The sequence below is a fragment of the Hemiscyllium ocellatum genome, chromosome 31 (genome assembly GCF_020745735.1).
Source record: "Hemiscyllium ocellatum isolate sHemOce1 chromosome 31, sHemOce1.pat.X.cur, whole genome shotgun sequence".
Lineage (NCBI taxonomy): Eukaryota > Metazoa > Chordata > Chondrichthyes > Orectolobiformes > Hemiscylliidae > Hemiscyllium > Hemiscyllium ocellatum.
This window is the reverse complement of record NC_083431.1, coordinates 12709166-12727363: the sequence shown is the minus strand read 5'-3', so window position 1 is coordinate 12727363 and position 18198 is coordinate 12709166. Positions and strand designations below refer to the sequence as shown.

At 42.3% G+C, this 18198-nt stretch overlaps 1 non-coding gene across 1 annotated transcript; it reads left to right on the top strand.

Moving 5' to 3' along the window:
- The first annotated feature begins 490 nt into the window (after nt 1-490).
- LOC132830612 (U1 spliceosomal RNA) lies at nt 491-647 on the top strand. The gene has a single exon (XR_009646395.1). It is a non-coding gene; the product is annotated as a U1 spliceosomal RNA (small nuclear RNA).
- The last annotated feature ends 17551 nt before the right edge of the window (nt 648-18198 follow it).

Here is an 18198-nt window from a genome sequence, read left to right as displayed (position 1 = left end):
CCATGTGTGGAACCACAGGTAAAAGGGGAGATGCTAAATGAGTATTTTGCATCCGTGATGACTGTGGAGAAGGATATAGAAGATTTGGAATGTGGGGAAATAGATGGTGACATCTTGAAAAATGTCCATATTACAGAGGAGGAGGTGCTGGATGTCTTAAAATGCATAAACATGGATAAATCCCAAAATCCCGATCAGGTGTACTGTAGAACTCTGTGGGAAGTTAAGGAAGTGATTGCTGGGCCCCTTGGATCATTTATAGTCACAGGTGAGGTGCTGGAAGACTGGAGATTGGCTAATGTGGTGCCACTATTTAAGAAAGGTGGTAAGGAAAAGCCAGGAACTATAGACCAGTGAGCCTGACATCAGTGGTGGGCAAGTTGTTTCATGCAGAAGGTGCTGCATGTATGGAATGAGCTGCCAGAGGAAGTAGTGGAGGCTGGTACAATTACAACATTTAAAAGGCATCTGGATGGGTATATGAATTGGAATACTTACCTGGCAGGGGAGATACCATGATCAGTGCGGTGGCGCTCCCAGGATGAGGCTATCCCATAGCACTTCGGGTATGCTGACGTCTGCAATGTCCCTAAATGCTCGACTGCAAAATTTGTGGTAGTGGGGGACTGCGTTCGCGCTCGTTTTTATAATGGGCAGCACAGTGGCACAGTTATGGGTGGCACAGTGGTTAGCGCTGCTGCCTCACAGCGCCAGAGACCTGGGTTCAGTTCCCGGCTCAGGCAACTGACTGTGTGGAGTTTGCACATTCTCCTCGTGTCTGCGTGGGCTTCCTCCGGGTGCTCCGGTTTCCTCCCACAGTCCAAAAATGTGCAGGTTAGGTGAATTGGGCATGCTAAATTGCCCATAGTGTTAGGTGAAGGGGTAAATGTAGGGGAATGGGTCTGGGTGGGTGCGCTTCGACGGGTCGGTGTGATTTGTTGGGCCAAAGGGCCTGTTTCCACACTGTAAGTAATCTAATCAAGGGTTTAAAGGGATATGGGCCAAATGCTGGCAAATGGAACTAGATTAGGTTATGATATCTGGTTGGCATGGACGAGTTGGACCGAAGAATCTGTTTCCGTGCTGTACATCTCTATGACTCTAAAATAAGGTACTGTGATATGGAAGTTAGTGGACCATGAGTCCAGTAACCTCTTTTTATCCCTGGAGTTTCAGATATGAACCCCTCATGGTATTAATCAGGTGAGACATTGTTAAACCAAGATAAGCAATACAATCTCTATATTGAATATAGAGATCGCATCTCAGGATGCACTGCAGAGGTATAATCAGAAAAGGCGATTTCAGAAGAAGGAACACCAATTTCTTTATCAGAAAGGTGAATGCTGAATTTCGGTTCTCTGCAGTAGCATATCAAGTAAGCAAACAAACAATTGAGTGTCACTCTACCCCAACAAAGCAAAGTTTTATATACATACATGACTATGTTTACATGCATTGAGGCATTTCTGACAATATATATATGAAGAGATTTTTTTGGATAAAGTATATTTTTGAAACAAAAAAAAATGACTTCTGAAGTTAATTGGGGGTTCACTCAGTTACTGGATGCTCCCGGTGCCTCAATGTGTGTAAATATAGTATTATACAGGTAAGAGAGGTCTCTGGTTTTATTTTGTGTAGAGTTAAACTCCAGTATTTGTTTGTTTCCTTGATATGCTACCATGCAGAACCAAACTGAGCTTGTGAGTATGACAAAGATATTTCTTATGAAAAAAGTATAGTTTTGAAATTAAAATTAGGTGAGTGTAAAGATGAGGAAAAGGAGTTTGGCAGTGGCGGTATCTAAAGTGGAAATTTTAGATGAAGACTTGTTGACTTCTGTAACAAGTCAAAGGGAGCAGGGAACATAAAAGTCCAGAGGCAGCAAAATGAAATTTGGCAAGGATTACTCCAAGGTCTGAACAATAATTCCCAACCCTGAGGCGTTACATTTAATTGTTGTAAAATTAATTTAGTCAGATGAATTGTTTCTGATGCTGACTAAGTGAAGTAACATTCCTCACACTTAGTTGCACTGATAAAGCCTAAGGTTATTTGTTTCGATGGCTGAGAGACCTGACTTCAGTCAGCTATTGTTCCATATCGGCATAAAAGTGAAAATCTGAAACTTGGATTCTCTAGGTTGGGAATTGCCAACACAAAGCACTGATGCTTTATTGAACAGGAGATATCAATTGGAAAGTCAATTATGTCACAGGAAGTGATGTCAAGTCACATGACATTCTGTGTGCAGGACTTCCTCTAAGATGGTCACATAGGGATCTCACCCTGCGCTCTAAATTATGTTTATCATTCAAGAATCAATTCTGCTTATTGAGACTTGCTACAACAAAGACCTCTTAGGTTACGAGATTTCAGAACAGAGAAGGAGAAATTTCACAAATCCCCTCTGTGTCCTTCTGAATAAATATTACTCTCTCTTCAGCAGAGAGGCCTACATTGCCTTACAGTTTCGTTACTCACCGTCATAATGAAAATCCAGCAGGATTCAGACAGGAGACAACCACAATCAACACCAGCAACCACAGGGAGATGTCCCAGATCATATGGCATCCTTCATGGAGAGTAGACAAAATCACAAACTGGAGTACCACCAACAGCACCTACTGGCCAGGGAAGGCATCCTGAACCTCTCACTGTTCCTCCAGGATGGGGGAGGAGAAGCAAGCTTAGCCTTTAATCTTAAAGCATCGCAACCAACAAGAGGAAGAAACTCTGGAACTCACATGAGGACAGCATGTGCAGGGAAGACCATCAAGATGCTGCACAAGTCAGCCAACTCTATGCAACAAGAGGCCCTTCTGGTGAGCTGAAGAACATCAAGAATATCCCTTTGCATAACGGGTCTGCCCATGTAGCCACATCTAATAAGAAACCACCAAGAACAGCATCCAACTCCAAGCCAGGTAGTGACCAATGAATGGAACTCCTGGGTTGCCAGAGCCCAGGGAAAGCAGGGAGCAAACAAGGCAATGGCAATGCCTAAGCCCAAAGCAGAGACCAATGAGGAACCACTTTCAGACAAAGAATGAGAACAGCTGAAGATCTCCTCAATACAAAATCCAGCTTAGAGCACCACCTGTCAACAGAAGGCCTCTAAGGATGCCCAAAAGATACTGCTCAACTGCTCAAGTAGAAGAATACTTCAACATGAATTCAGGAGGGACCAGAGATGAGCATAAGAAAACACATGAAAATATTTCTCCAGAACATCTTCAGGAATCAAATGATCAGAAGGGAGGAAGATCCCTAAACTTGGAGGGTGGACAACAGCAGATAGGACTGAGCCTCAGACCTGCTCAGACTAAACACTATAGAGGAAGGATGAGACACAGCAAGCAAAAAAACACACCAGTTCACCAGTAGGCGCAGCATAAGATGTGCCTGCAGCAGCCCCAGTGATAGAATCTCACAGCAATTCTTCCAAGGAAATAATATAGGACATATCATCAGGGGTATTGGACCACCAAACAGTTGATTCCATGGCTACTTCCTATTCATGCTAGGTAGGAAGAAACCCAGTGATACCCAGTCAAATGACATCTAGGGAAAACACAACAAATGGTTCACCCCACTAGCAGGAACAGCACATAATGTTCTGCTATGGGGCACTTCCCAAAAGAAGAAGGATTGGCCCGTGTTTATTTTCTCTCCAAAGAAGGAAGCACATATCCAGCACAGCCCATTAGAATGACCATGTTAGACGTAACTAACAATCAAGGTATTTTCAATGTATAGTTTCAGTTAAATCACACTGTAAACTTTTGCTATAAATTCTGTGTCTTACAATTGTCTACTCCACAACCACCTGATGAAGGAGCAGTGCTCTGAAAGCTAGTGCTTCCAATTAAACCTGTTGGACTATAGCCAAGTGTTGTGTGAATTTTAACTTTGTACACCCCAATCCAACACTGGCATCTCCAAATAATAACTTATATAGTTAGTAAACAGTTCTGGTTACCAAGATTTGCACTACATTCATCTCTTACAACAACCCCTGAATACTAATTCACACCAAGTTCCATTCTATCATGAACTTGAAGCTCGTTGGCTTATATTGGCTCACAGACTGACAAAGAAATACGTGAAAACTTTCAACCTTTATTTCAAATCTTCTCATGGACTTACCGCATCCCCCTCCCCCATCACCACCAACCCCTCCCCATCTGTGCAACACTGTTCAGCATAACTCTCTGAGATGTTCTCTTAACTCCTGCCTGTTTATTTTACATTGGACTGCAGTGGCTAAAGAAGGCAGCTCACCACCAATTCATCAAGGACTGTTCTGGATGGAGAATAAATATTGGCCCAGCCACCGACTCCCATATCCTGTGAATGACTTTTTTTAAAGATTGGTCTATTGTCTGTTGTAAATTCAGCTTGAAGTTGAGCTCTGTAATTTATTCTCTAAACCTATCTGCCTCTTAGCCCTCCTTTATGATGCACTTATAAAGATATCTCTTTGACTCTCTTAATTCCTCTTAGGTGACTCAGTGTTAAGTTTTATTTGGAATTGATCTCTTGAAGCATATTACTATGATATACATCATATTACGCTGATGAGTCACAGTACAAATAATAGTTGTCCTGAGGCATTGAAAAGAGGACTACATAAACTTTATATATGCCAATCTTAAGTTCTTTGACAACCAAGTCATCCAGAAAGACAGAATTGTCAATTGAGCCTTAGCACACAGTTAAAATGCATGAACACTGTATTAAACTCAACAGTGGGACAATTACTTGCAACAGGTTGTTTCGTTCTGAATGCGAAATAAACATAGACTTGGATGCAGACCTAAGTCTCTTGTGGTACAGTGGTAGTATTCCTATCTTTGAGCCAGGAGGCCCAGTTTGGATTCCTATCTGTTGTCAAGGAACAGTTTGATTAGAAAATATTTTTCAAACAAGAAGGCACTTCAAAGGGCACCTTTTCTGATGTGCAATTAATCTATACTTTTCAGTAAAGACCTGATCCAATTACTGGGCTGTGCTGAGCTAGCCGATAACAGTTAGTTCAGCACAAGGGAGCACCACAATTGACTTTAGTAATCCTGGGCTAAGCAGTCAATGCATAGATCATATGGTGCAACGCAGTTTTATATGACACATTTCACATTCTACAAAAGGATGTCAGAGCCAGAGTGTTCATTTTTGAAGTGGTGCCTTATTGTAATGACAAAACAACTTTTAATTTAGACGCAGCTAGATTCCAGAAACAATAAGTTATTTAAAAGCTGGATATTCTTTTCTTTTGTTGTATGGAAGGAGAGATGAGTATGAGCCAAGACCCTGAGGGAAGTTCTCTTTTAATAATATCACAAAGTCCTTTACATGCTCATGAAATTTTAAACTCAGAATCTGACAGAGAAGCAAGGATGGTTTTAAGTCATTGTCCATTGGGTCCTACTGGATACTGAATGTGTGATTTTAACAGATATGATGTATGCCATGGAGGGTCAACCATTGCTACAGACTGTCTGACCCTGCATTTAACAATCACCAAAGTGTCAATGAATGTTTTCTGACCATCAGAATGTAATCTGGAATGGCCTTCTGGAGAGGAGGCATTAACTGGAGATCCGCATGTACCCTATAAATTGGAACAGACTAAAACAGTGATGGTTAAGTTTAAAGTGCATGCTTGCATTTTTTTTGGAAATGAAAGCTTCTAAAAGTGTATGGTATTGGCTCCAGTTTTATAATTTCTCATCTGGCTTTCTGCAATATAACACATTCCATGTTACCCCACATTCATGGCACTTCACAACTGACATCAACAGACTAATTCTGAACTCCTCTTTCAGTTTATATTCATGCAGCACCTGACCACCTGCTTGTGACTGTAATTATTATCATCCAGCTTCCCAAAACCTCTGCCCCAACCTCCCTCCTCACTCCTGCTCCCTGAGCAGCAAGAAAAGAGACTTTCCAACACAACGTTCTCTCTGTTGAAATGTGGAAAAGGGTTGAATCCACAGAGAGTGCTGCCCAAGAGTTTTACAGCATATGCCACAGCCATCGTGGAGACTTCTTAAACTTGTCATGCTCAGTGTAAGTAACATCCCTAATCACAAAAGCTTAGCACCCCATAGGTCCCCTTGTATATAAAAATATGCTTGACCCTGCCATGGTTAGACAGGCAGTGCATGGCTAGTTTGGTGATACTATAGATGTTGTCATGAAGTACTATGCGGTGTTATTTCACTCTACATTTTCCCAGTCCATTTCCTCTTCCCATCACAATACTTCTTCACTCAGATTGCTGCCAAACAAGAGTCTTGCATAAAATCTGGACTCAATCTGAGCTTGTTGATGGGCTGAAAATCAGAAGAATATGCCTGTAGTTTTCTGATCAGCATCAGCTCTGAAAACCTTCTCTTACTGAAGATAATTGAGGAATCAGTCTGAAGGAGCGGGGCTGTACAATGCCAGCCCCCCCTACTGTACTCGCTGTATACCCATGACTGCATCGCCAAATACCAGTCTAATTTACAAGTTCACTGATGACACCACCATAGTCGGTCAAATCTCAGGTGGCGATGAAACAGATTACAGATGGGAAGTGGATGACTTGGAAAAATGGTGCACTGAAAACAACCTAGCTCTCAATGCCAGCAAAACCAAAGAACTCATTATTGATGGGATGTTACTCATGCCCCCTTACACGTTAACAACACAGGGGTGGAACGAGTGGGGAATGTCAAGCTCCTGAGAGTGGTCATCAATAACAAGATTTCTTGGACTCTTCACTGGTTACAAAGATTCAACAATGTCTTCTTCCTCAGGCAGCTGAGGAAATTTAGCATGAGGGCAAAGACTCTTGCCAACTTTTATAGGTGCGCCATCAAGAGTATTCTGTCTGGATGTATCACTTCCTGATGTGGCAACTGTACCATTCAAGGTTGGAGACAGTTACAGAGAGTAGTGAATGCAGCCTGGGCAATCACAAAGGCCAACCTCCCATCTATAGAATCCATCTACCAGGCCCGTTGTCAAGGAAAGGCTGCCAACATTCTCAAAGATCCATCCCACCCTTTTATCTTAGCCTGCTTGGCACACCCTCCTCATTCCTGAAGAAGGGCTTATGCCCGAAATGTCGATTCTCCTGTTCCTTTGATGCTGCCTGACCTGCTGCGCTTTTCCAGCAACACATTTTTAAGCTCTGATCTCCAGCATCTGCAGTCCTCACTTTCTCCTGGCAATACTTTTCTACAACTTCTACCATCGGGGAGAAGCCTGAACACACACACACACACCAGCCGGTTTTGAAACACTTTCTACTCTACTGTTGTTAGAATACTGAATGGACTCACAAACTCTTAGCATTTGCCTATACCTGTGTTTTTGTTTTGCTGCTGTTTACCTATTATTTACTTATCTATATTGTTTAACTCTGTGATCTGCCTATATTGCTCGCAAGACAAAGCTTTTCACTGTGCTTTTGTACATGTGCCCCAATAAATTCAATTCAATTCAACTCTATGTTAAAAGAAGGAGAACGTGAAATGAGGTTTTTTACAATTTTTCAAAGGATAGCTGATTGGAGAGTGTTTCTGTAGCTGAAACTGCCTTGCCATTGTCTTTGTATAGTTTACATCCTCAGGTAGTTGGTCTCTTACTGCTGCACTTGAATACGATGATTCTCTCTAAGGTTTTAGTTGGGGAATTTGGGCTACAGATGTAAATTGTGACGTATCATTGTGCAGTATAGTACATAGCCACCACCATTACAATCAGGTATCCAAGCAGCCAGTAACAATACAGACCAGGATCATTAACACAGAGACTAGAAATAAACAGCATGGAAACAGATCCTTCAGTCCAACTCGTCCATGCTGACTAGATATCGAATTGAATTGAATTTTTTGTCACGTGTGCTGAGGCACAGTGAAAAACTTTGTGAAAATCCTCACCTAATCTAGTCCTATTTGCCAGCACTTGGCCCATATCCCTCTAAAGGAGAAAGTGAGGTCTGCAGATGCTAGAGATCAGAGCTGAAAATGTGTTGCTGGAAAAGTGCAGCAGGCCAGGCAACATCCAAGGAACAGGAGGTTCGACGTTTCGGGCATAAGCCGACCTGAAGAAGAGCTTATGCCCGAAACGTCGAATCTCCTGCTCCTTGGATGCTGCCTGACCTGCTGCGCTTTTCCAGCAACACATTTTCAGCCCATATCCCTCTAAACCTTTCCTATTCATATACCCATCCAGGTGTCTTTTAAATGCTGCAATTGTACTAGCCTCCACTACTTCTGGCAACTCATTCCATACACGCACAACACTCTGCATGAAAACATGTTGCATATCCTAGGAGAATCATGAACAATGTGTTAATAGAAGATTAAGATGAGAGTGCTGGACCTGATTGTCACCCATTTTGATTTCAAAGACTGAGATGAGTAGCTTTATTTTTCCCACAATATAACAACGACTACATTTCAGAAGTAGGCCATTTGCTGTAAAGCACTTTGAAACATCTGGCCATTGTGAAAATTGCTATTTGAATGATTTTTTTTGTACATAAGTACCAGGTTACTCACACTGGATACATTTAATTGTAATCTGTGAAGCATAAAATAACTGACCTAAACTAAGAAATTGTCTATTGTCAGTGTAGGAATGTGACTTTGGTATGAAAACAACTGACTTTTTACCTCAAAAACTCATCCATCATACCACCTGACACTATGGGAGGCAAGTCAATCATAGCTTTGAAAACTGAATTCAAGAAAAACTTGAGGAGAAAACATTTTCAATACATGGGAAAAGAATTAAGGAGTAAGATTAACTGGATTATCATTTTAAATGGCTGATGTCGGCGCAATGGGTTAAATACCTCTCTCTTTCTGTCATGTTATTCTATGATTCTCAGAAATGGTTGACCCAATAATTTGATTTCAATCTGTTAGTTAACAGACATTGGGAGAACTTCTCTTCCTTCCATCAAGCAACATCCTTTTACTTTCATTTGAATATGTAGTTCTTGGGGCCTTGTCTTAAGCTCTCAACTGCAGCACAGAGTAGCACTCTGTTTGTCCTGCGCTGGAGTGTCAACTGGGATTGCATGGTCAAGGCTCTGCAGTGGTGCTGAACCAAACAATTCTAATTCACAGCTGAAATTGCTACCAGTTGGCCAAAGCAATAGATATGTTGTGGCATTTGATAGTGTCTCCAGAGTGTATGTTTGTGCAATTGCTTTAACTTGTTTTAACTCATGATAACTTCTTTCAATCCAGAAAGGTACTGGAACTCGATTTGATACAAACAGCCAAAGGGCAATTGGATGTGTCCTTGAAGAGGAATAATTTGCAGAGGGCTGGGGAAAAGTCAGGGATGGGGAGGAAGGTCTAATATTAGAGAATTTTTTTTTTAAATGGCCAAATGGCTCCCATGTGTGTTGTAAGATTTGTCTGTGATCTGCTATTAGCTAAACCAATAACTATGAAGGATACTTTTTGTTTTGATTTGTATATCAGATCAGATCAATTCCAATCACATTTAAATATGCCATACCTCATACCTAATGATGATGGCAAGCAATATGAGACACCTTGTTGGCTGTTGAAGCAGTCTATACACTATTCTTTTGGGACAAATTCTGATCTAGACTTAAGTGTCCATCTGCCAATTAGTGATCTGGAAACAGAGGTGAGATCCATTTAATCATTTGCATTCCTCTCTAATTGTTAGTGTGATGTAAATCTCAATGTGTTGTCTCCGTAAGCATGTCTCTCACTCCCTGTGTGTTTGGGGGCAAGGGGTAAGCAGGAAGGGAGTAGATCAGGTCTAACCACACAGCAGTTATCTTTCAATTGCTTCTCCCCTCTCAAACCCTAAATACTTTAATGTCAAATGGAATTGCAAACTCTGAAGTGAGGGTTTTTGGGGGATAATGCATGTCACACCTTGGCCGCTTGTTTGTACACCAACAGGCAGATTGTGTTCAGTCCTCTGCAACACATTGCTTGTGCATGAGGACAGGAATTCAAGCCCACAGCACATTCCTCGCCAATTATTGCACTTTTCAAAAATGCTCCAAACAATTTCCTTCCCTGGAGAAGAGTTTCGGAAACTTGCCTCCCATTTCAGACATCAGTGGGGCTTACTGGCGCTGTCATATTCTTGATGAGCACCATCAGCCAGCGGGAGCCGAGGCCATTTGGCAAATTTCAGAGTAACACCACTCTAACCGCGATTGCTGCTTCAACTATACTGGACCACTTAGGAAATAGAACCAGTCTGACTCAAAATTGGGATACAGACAGACTCTAACCTCACACCTTTAATGCACTGTTTGAGCTGAGATGTCACCTTTTGTTATAAAACCCTGTTATCTCAAGAATATGACTTAAAAGAAGTTCTGGGATTTACACATTAATGAATCCAAACCTGCAACCCATTCTAAAAGATGAAAGACTTAACAACAATCTAGGCTTGTCCTGGGGTGGGGGAGTCCAGAACTAGAAGGCATAGGTTTAGGGTGAGAGGGGAAAGATATAAAAGAGACCTAAGGGGCAACTTTTTCACACAGAGGGTGGTACGGGTATGGAATGAGGTTCCAGAGGAAGTGGTGGAGGCTGGTACAATTGCAATATTTGAAAGGCATTTGGATGGGTATATGAATAGGAAGGGCTTGGAGGGATATGGGCCCGGTGCTGGCAGGTGGGACTAGATTGGGTTGGGATATCTGGTCGACATAGACCGAAGGGTCTGTTTCTCTGCTGTACATCTCTATGACTCTATATCATTTCAGTTGCATGACACTGTAATCTTTGGCTATAAATTCTGTCTTATGTTCCGGCTGGACAACTACCCGATGAAGGAGCAGCGCTCGGAAAGCTTGTACTTCCAAATAAACTTGTTGGACTATAACCTGGTGTGTGATTTTTAACTTTAACAACTGAACAGAACGTAGACGATCCCGTTTTAGATACAAAGCGTACAGCACTTAAAGCGAATTCAACTAAGTCAACTGACGATGCATTGACTTCGAACCATCACTTACTCAAGAAATCAATCCCTCCACCACCCCCGCCCAAATGAACACGTAAACTGAATATCAGCTCTGGAAATCACACACCGAATCAAGTAGACTGGTGTCTCTCCGAACATCTCGTTTGATCATTTTGCGCTTATTTTGACAGCAGTAGTTCTAAGACCGGAAAGGGAACTGGTCCAACAAAATGCACCATCTTAAAGTATAACTTTAAAATGCGTCTGATGCACAATTATTTTGCGGGTAACGTGAAAACGACAAAGTCCGGGGAACGAATTGTCAGCCGCAGCTTGAACACCTTCGAATCGAAGACATGCTAAAGACATTGTTAACTCAGAAACGAATGATGCACCGAATGCAAGGTCACAGCTAGTTTCCTGGCCCTCGAAATCAAGCAAGGGCTTTTGTGCACTTTTCGAGAAATCGATTTAATGAGTAATGATACAGGAGACGATGGGTTTCGCTGCAATCGGAACCAGTGAGAGCAGTTTTTGTGATGGCTGAATGCCTTCAGAAAGGGGAGGGGTGGGAGGAATTATGAATGTGGTTCGAACAGAAATAAATGTATATATAATTTTAAAAATATAACGACACAACTCATTTCATCAAAGTAGCCTTTTCTAATTCAGACCCCGACGAATGAAATTGCCACTTTTACATTCTATTTTAATTTTACGCAATTTCGAATAGATTAATGCGTACCAAGGAAGCCGGATCCAAACTAATAAACACTTTGGTGCGTCCATGAAAATTATAGACTGTAAATAGCTGCAACGCCCTTTGACATCACGCTGGAGCGATCCCTTGGTGACGGGTTATAAGATGAATAAATGGTAGCTTTATGATTTAAAGAATTGAAAGCAACAATGAATGAACCAGACAGGGGATGGGGGAAAGGGTGGATGAGTCTCGCTGAATTGCTGGCAGCCTGCATTTTGTGAATCAAAATGGCTCCTTTTTTTACAATTACAATGTCTGGAGGGACGAGTCGGACTCATTCACAGGGTAGTTAAAGAGAGTTGAATTGCAGGAGCCTTCCCCTCCTCCCCGCTCCCGGGGCTGCATGCCGCCTTGAGTTGCTGCCAGTTCCCATTGATGCCTTTGAGTCGCAGCCATTCACGTTTCCAGAGCTCCGCCGAGGCCGCTCGCGCCCCGTGTGACGTCAGCCGCCCGCTTTTCATTAATGAAAGTCGGGCCGCAGCCGTGCGAGTGCGCAGGCGCGGCCAGCCCCGTGTAACAAATTCCTAGCCACACACACACACCATCCCAGTGTGAGAGAGACACGCACTCACTCTCAGCACTGCGAGAGCGGGCAAGATTAACCACAAATGCCGATATTCTTTTGAAAAAAATAAAACTCCTACTCTCATGTACACCACGAGAACAAGATAGCGAAAATAACCATGTTTTACTGATCTGTAACAATTCTCTCGAGTGTAAAAATGCAAGCTCGTTTGAAAAAGGAACTGCCAGCCTCGATAAGCCACTTTGGGGAATCCTTTGTTCGTTTGAGGAGGGGAGAAATACAACAAAAGAATGTCTTCATCCGAACTCTGATTTCATCCCAAAAGTAATTATTTAAAGGAAGCTCTTTAAGAAACTGAATTAAGATTCACTGGAGTGTTTTATAGACATGAATGGCATTTATTTCGGAGATTTGGAGAGTTTTTTTCCCACTGTGATGTCACATATTCAGCGATGCATTTCACCACAGTTTTGTGCAGTCCTGCAAAACAAATTTCAAACATGTTTGACATGCATTTTCGGATGAAAATCGTGCCTGTTGAAAGGTCATAAGTCACAATTATGCGCAGGAGCTGGGGTGGGCCAAGGTAGGAAGGGAAGCTAGATACTTCAAAAAGGCTTCCGCTATGGGAAGTCTGAAGGGGGAGCGGATCTGATTTCTGCGGCGGGGGTGGGGGTGGCTGAGCAGTGCTTTTCTTCCGTCCGACGCAGAGAAGGAGCCAAAAGTGACAGAAAGCAATCTGAGCAACAGTTAAAATAAAACGCGACTATTTGGGGAGAGTTGCGAGACTTAAGTGCCTTTCCAAAATAACACAAATATTTCTTTGTTTTACAAAATCAAAAAATACAGCGTTATGAGGAAGACACTCCCCTTGAAATAGTAACCTTTTCTCCCAGAGATTGCCGCATATTTCCGGCATTTACGTTATTTGATCACAGCGGAATTTAATTTTGTGTAACAAAGACATATTTGTACACCTATACAAGAGAGATATGTTTCTTGGTCTATCTCTTCTGAAAAATGATGCAGTGTTGGTTTTATTCATTCAATAAATTCCACGCTGAGTTCATGATTGGCTGCTTTTAAATTGTCTCTCTTCCCCCACTCTCTAGCACAATGATGTAGGGTGCAACACATCAAAGGCTTTATTTAATACAGAGAATGCTTCAGAGAGCAAGCACAAACTGAACACCTTAAGTGTTGTCACAAGCGCTCGTTGAGATCACACAAGAACATGCCATTCACAAAGACTTGGAGGGCAATGGAAGGAGCGGGACTGAGCCTGGTGACAATTCACGTTTATCAAAACATTTCTTAGGACCTCTATTATCAGAGCCGTGATACTGGGCAGCATTTAACACAACTATGTAAATAAGTAAATGTGCAGGAGCATAGAAAATCCAATAAAACGTACAATGGGACAGACATTTCGACGATTTCGAAGATAACTACATTTCGAAAGATGAAGAGCTAAATTACAAGTCGACAGCCGGCGTGTCTCATTCTATACTGGAACAATTCAACGGTTCTATCAATAGTATCCCTCGGGATCGTTATTATTCAGATCGTAAATCCCGTTTAGAATCTTTTAACAACAATATTTCGAAATATTTAGAGACTGGACATGGCAGTAGTGTTCTTAAGCCGTCTGACAAAAAAACCTTTTAAAGATAATTCATGACAACAGTATCAATGACTATTCTTCATCCTGCTTGATATTCAACTTCAAATGATTATTTCTGATTTGGTGTTTCATTTCCCACCACCCCTGATTTTTTTGGTTTCCATTTCATTGCTGCACTCCTGCAGCTGGGAGATCAGGGCCAGCTGGCATTGTTGCCTAGTTTGACGCTACAAAGACAAGGTGGGGAGGAGGATGGAGAGGGGTGGTGACTGCTGCAGTGTGTGATGGGATCTCCCTCCCTGCTGCATTGGCGTCTTTCAGGTCTGGTTCAAATCCACTCTTACTGAGTGGGTAGGCATTACCCTGTTTGTTAGAGGCGACAGGATGAAATAGTTAAAATAAACAAACGTAGGGACAGATCGAGATCAAGACATAACTGCATCAATTATTCTTGTACTGGGAGATACATTCCCGTTTTTGAAAATGATTTTTTTCTCTTAAATAACATCAACATTGATTATTCCCTGTCTGCGGTTGGGCAGGGTATATCATTCTAGGAGAATGATCGAGGTGCTTATGCTCGAAACGTCGATCATCCTGCTCTTCGGATGCTGCCTGACCAGCACCACACTCCTTGACTTGATATCATTCTAGGCCTTGACGAAGACTGGACGAAGTAAGAGATAGGTTCTTTCTTAACAATTCGCTGCTTGATTTTCCCTCATAGAGCCAATGAAAATTACAGCACAGAAAGAGATCCCTCAGTCCGTCCTGTCACCACTGGACATCAAGCACCTATCTACTCTAGACCCATTTACAGTTGTTGGCCGCTAACCTCGAGTCACATGATCATCTAAATAGTTCTTCGATGTTGTGACGGCTTCTACTACCATCCTTTCAGGCAGAGAGTTCCAGATCCCCACCCGCTTCGGTAAAACCTCCTGACCTTTATCTTAAAACTATACCGACTGGTTATTTGACCTCTCTTCTAACAGGAATAGTTTCTTTCTATCTACCCCGTATATTCCGTCATTATTTTGTACATTTCAGTCAGATTTCCCCTTCCATACATCACCCCCTCCAGCCTAGATTGACAGTGAAGATTGCAAGTGCTGGAAGCCAGGATCAGTAGATGTGAAGCTGGAGCTTTTTGGTTCGAAACATTGACTTTCCAGCTCCTTGGGTGCTGTCTGACCTTCTGTGCTTTTCCAGCTTCACATCCAGTGACTCCAAACTATCCAGTCTCTCTTAGCTTAAACACTCGAGGTCTGGCAACATACCCTGGTGAAGCTCCTCTGCACCTTCCCAAATGCAGTCACACCTTCCAAAAGTGCGTTGACCAGATCCGCACACAGTACTCCAGCTGTGGCCGAATAACCTTTCATACATTTTCATCACAACCTCTCTGCCTCGACCAGTAAAGGCAAATATTCCATATGCCTTCCATTTTATCCAACGGGAGATTCAATCAAAACCGAAAGAACTGCAGATGCTGTAAATCAAAAACAAAAACAAAAATTGCTGGAAAAGCTCAGCAGGTCGGGCAGCATCTGTGAAGAGAATTCAGAGTTAACGTTTCGGGTCCGGTGGACATTCCTCAGAACTGAGGAACCCCCTGAGGGGGTTCAATCAAGCCGTGCAGGCAAATGAGCCGAATGGCTTCCTCCTGCACCATAATGATTCTGTGATTCAATGATCTTTAAATATGTGCATAAGATCTCTCTGATCATCTGTGCTTCCTGGGGTCCTTGTACGCTCTTGCCTTGTTAATCCTCCCAAACTGTATCACTTCACACTTTTCAGGATTAAATTACATTTGTTCTTCCCGCCTGACGAGACCGTCCGTATTGTCCTGTAGTCTAAGATTTTCCTCCTTGTCACTTACCACACCACCAACGTACCTGTCATCTGCGAACTTACTGATCAAACTGCCTACGTTCATATCTAAATCATTATTGTACTCGACAAATACTGTACCGGGGAATTTAGTTCCAAATCATCAATCGGACACACGCTTCCTGTCACAATGGAACCCCTTCGAACATCGCTCTATGCTTCCTGTCAGTAAGCCAAATTGTTAAAATCCCATGGGCTCATACCTTTTTGATTATTTTTCCCATGCTAGTTCTTGTTAAAAACCTTACCTTCTCACCCCATTTAAGATGGATTGACTCCTGTGCAACGCACAGCCGAGTTTGATAACTTACTTCGCAGGCAATAATGGGTCAAATCTTCATCACACCATTTTGTGAGCTATCCATCCCGCACATTGTGTCGATGGGTTTTCCCTTTCCCCTTTCTTTTGACTTCTTTCTTCACTTCTGCCCTTCTTTCACATTTCCTAACTTCCTCTGGAACCAAAGGACTGATGTTATGATGTCTGAGGCTTCTATTTAGTATTTTCAAAAGAAAGCATCCCAAACGACTTGCCCGCGCTGATTACCCTGCTCCTCCACCAACCAGGTCTCTGCCAGCTGCCTCTAGATTTGAGTTCAGAAATGTTCGTGGCGTGCGTTTTCCGCACAAACCGCAGTGCTAGCTTCTCCCTGTCTTGGTGTCTCTGACCACATCCACTCTAGATTTATTTTGCGCAGGATTGTAAATTCAAGAGCATAGCCACATGATTTTCTTGCCCTGTCCAAATTTCGTTGAGTAATTCTTTTTATTTTAATTCACCCCATTTTCGGGCATTTACAGATCATGAGTCAGTCAATTGATTTAAGATTAAATGAGAACAAACTCATCCCAAAAATGTTCTGTTGAAGTGGACTCGAAACGCTAAGTCTGTTTTTTCTCTCAATAGATGCTGAACTTCTCCAGTACGTTTGGTTCTGTTTGAGATCTCCAACGTCTGTAGTTCCTTGTTTTATCATACTAAATTTTTCATTGAGAATGAGAGATGCGGAGAAAAATACATAGGCAATCTTACAGGCATAACCAATTAAATCCATCAAGTTTTACCTCACCTTTCGTGATTTTATCTTGCAGGATGAAGAGTTTCCTTTTGCTTTGCGTTAAGGCACCTGGACACAAAGTAAAGTTTTTGGGCCCTCCTCGTCTTGCTCAAATCGTTTTGTATGTTTTGTTCCTTATGCACAAAGTGTATCAACAGACAGAGTGCGGCTGTTGGCCACGTTAATGCGGAGGACAAATATAGCATCTAATGGTATAATAATTGAACAACGTGAGAATGGTGAAAACTGTCCGAAATTGAAGGTTTTCTCCGACTTCTTGTTTCAGATTCAGACGTTCATTCAGATTTGGCAGCACAGAATTTTATAAATTTGAGTTTTTATATGTGTATGAGACTTTCCTTTCTTATATTCCTGATAAATGTAGAGAGATTTTAAAATGCTGTAAACTGAAATGGAAACAGATGTTGCCAGCTGGCCGGTAGTTGTAAAGTGAAGTAGAAATGAACGTAAATTAATGTTTGAGAACGTAGGCTCTTTGAAGCTTGAAGTTAAGCGAGAACCTTTGGGGATCAGCACTGAGGTATGTGGAAACATTCCCTTTAGTCCATAAAGGAGTTGCCCCTTTGCTTCCAATCTGTCAAAGGATCTACACCAGAAATATACATTTTCAAATGTTGAGAGATAGGACATGTAATTTTAAAATTCTTCTGTAAATTTCCTTGATAATATTCTCAATGGTTCTATATCCTTGCAAGCAAATATTACTTTTTAAACATACAAAAAATACACAAGTCTACATAGGAACAAGAAGAATGCGTGGTATGAAAAACATCCTTTAGTGCTAAATATACATGGGCAGCAAACAGAAAACAACCACTGAAGTACATTGACAAGGTATTGTTTTCTCTCTCTCTCACTCGATGCTTTTACATTCCAGCATCTCTGGCGCCCCATTGAAAAAAAATTCGCAGGACTGCCTGTGCGCATGCGTGCGGGTACCGACGGCGGAGGGCGGGAAGGGGTGGAGCCAGGCGGGCGGTGACGTTACCGCTCCGTACTTTTCTTAATGAACGGAGGGGGCCGGAGGGGCGCATGCGTGTTTTTTAATTTTCCCTCACCAGAAAAAAAATCCAACTTCCGGCTGGTGTCATGGCCGCTGTGCCCTGGTGAAAGTGGAGACGCTGAAGGGGGGGGGTGGGGGGAAAGAAACAGAAAAGCAGCAGAAAGGGAGACAGAGTGAAAGATAAACCCAGCGACACAACCGGGAGGGATTTATATCAGTCCGTTTGTCTGTAGATACACATATATATTTTAAAAAAGGCAGAGCACCGTTGTTTTTACATTGAGGAGAGTGGGGGAGGGGTGGAGGAGGAGGAGGTGGCGGGGGGGTGGG